Source organism: Phalaenopsis equestris, unplaced genomic scaffold (genome assembly GCF_001263595.1).
Source record: "Phalaenopsis equestris unplaced genomic scaffold, ASM126359v1 Scaffold000002, whole genome shotgun sequence".
NCBI classification, from domain to species: Eukaryota; Viridiplantae; Streptophyta; class Magnoliopsida; order Asparagales; family Orchidaceae; genus Phalaenopsis; species Phalaenopsis equestris.
The window spans coordinates 75322291-75324679 of NW_018164444.1; the positions used below are offsets into that span (position 1 = coordinate 75322291).

At 33.2% G+C, this 2389-nt stretch overlaps 1 protein-coding gene across 1 annotated transcript in view; it reads right to left on the minus strand.

The window, feature by feature from the left end:
* LOC110020153 (glyoxysomal fatty acid beta-oxidation multifunctional protein MFP-a-like) overlaps window positions 1-2389 on the minus strand; it is a 6810-nt gene that overhangs the window by 4194 nt on the left and 227 nt on the right. The window lies entirely within an intron of this gene.

Below are 2389 nucleotides of genomic sequence, written 5' to 3' on the forward strand. Positions count from 1 at the left end.
GGGGGGGGGAGTTGCTTTTCGGCTTCTCTCAGTCCTTTCCTTTGTAGGCTACAAAGTACTATAGGCGGTGGGGAGAAGGAGACGAAATTAAAAAACAAAGCGAAGTCACCGTGCTCTAATTCGAATACAAAAGAAAAGGAAGAGGCTCATGTGCTGTCGTGCTTGGTTTCGTGTCTCATCGAAAAAGAGGAAAAAGGAGATGGGATATGCGGCAATGTGTTGCGTGGGAAGAAGAGAAGAAGAGGGAGAGAGGAGCACATAAGGTAGTGGAGTCCAAGCCAAAACAAAGCCTCGCGATCCTTGTTGTTTAGCATGTGGGATATATAGGAATCACGTCTTCTGTGAGGTAGCATTTTAAGCTTTTAAATTATATAAATTAATTAATTAGAAATGTTAATAGTAAGTTCAATCAAATCAGGATTGAAGCTATTAAGGTCTAGAATTACAAGAAGATAAAGGTCAATATTTGTGCAAAAGAGATTTTGAGATAATTCAGGTAAATATTAGGGCGTATTTATTTTTAATTAATGAATCTAATATATACATATTTGTGTATTAAAATATTAATAATTGATTTAATTAAGAAAGAATTAAGCTTTAGAAAATCAAATTGGAGGGAGAAGAGAAAAGTTGAGTAATTACATTTTTATATGTATTAAATTATTATTTTATTAAATAAAGACTTACCTCAATGCTGCAAATAATTATTTTAATATTTTATATGCTTGTTGTAAGTTTAAGAGCTCGGCGAACCGCAGAACATCCCCAGGGGGGGGGGGGGTTTTCAAAACCCCCCCCCCGCTTCCCAAACGCGCCCCCAAACGGGCCCTAAGTCAATCAGGATTACCCCTAGATATTACTGGCGGATGATGCAATATGCTCGTGCATAAAAAAAAAGAAAATAGTAAATATATACCTCCAGATAAAATTTTTTTAGGGTACCAATAGGAATAACTTTTTTATAATACCTTCGGGTATGATGATAATCCTTATATTATTTCTTAAATACGACCAAAAAAATAAAACTTAAATTGAAATGAAAAAGTTTAAACTCAAAATGAAAGCTTAGGGTTTTATTTTTTAATAAATTGCATATCATTAAGACATTCATGCATCGCATTTATATATTAATTTAATGTATAAAAAAATTATAATTGCTCACTAAGTGATGTAAACTACTCTTGAATATTAATAATTGCTTTTAAGAAATATTAATAAATATGTCTGGCAGGCGAAAGAGTTTATAGGACGATTACTGCTGTAAGCATTATGTTGTGTTGTTAGTTTGAGATGCTTTATTATTAAATTATGTTGGTAATTTTTGGATAATTTCATTTCTAAGTAACATATTTTGCGGTTTCTTAGTGACTTTTATAAAATAGAAAGTTATAAAAATATGTGGAAAGTGAAAGAAATGATAATATCATCTGACCACAGTTCCTGACTTAGTTAATACTAAGTTGTTAGGTCGAATCGTGACAAAAGTGATATAAAAGAAATTAGGTGTTAATCTTAATAAAAAATAGTCATTAAGTTGATTAAATTAATTAATAAACAATAGAAACAAGGGGTTTAATTGTGACTAAGTATATTCTTTTACTTCTTATTTCAGAAAAATGGATAATCAAGAGAAAGTTAGCAAGAGTACACACTATGACTGATGTACCTCCGAATATCCCAGTGAATACAGATGTTTTCGTTGAAATAATGAATGTAGTGACTCGGATGATTAAGAATTCTAAGGCTAAAGCCAATTTTAGCAAGGGAGCCAGATGAACAAATATTTGAATATATTTCACGATATGAAGCCACCTCTCTTTTATGGAAGAGGAAGTTCAGTGGATGCTGAGAAATGGCTAATGAGAGTGAAAAAAATTATAGATGGGTTGTCTTGTCTTGTCTACCAGAGATGAGTGTTACATTTGTCACTTCTGGCTTTTGAGGGAAAAGCTGAGAAATAGTGGTGAGGATAGTTGCATAAAAAGTTTGGAGGTAGAACCAACCACTTAATATAATGAGATGAGTTCGCTGACACATTTAGAGACTAGTTTATGTCACTTTCAGCTAGAAGGAAAATGCGGGACAAACTTATTAGATTGGTGTAAGGAGATCGGTCAATTATGCAATATGAAGTTGAATTCACTATGATTTCAAGGTATGCATCCCAGTTGATTCCAAATATTGAGAAGAAGTGTCATAGGTTTTTGTCTAAGCTAAAGAATATGATTAAGCAGACACTGATTCCTCTTGAAATGGATGATTATTCTGCTTTGATGGAGAGGGCTAGGAGGATTGAACTGAATTTAGAAGCGAACTAGAGGACACAGAATTTTCAGAAGAGTAGGAATTCAGAGGGATTCAGAATTTCTCAGAGCTCTCGAAGCAAACA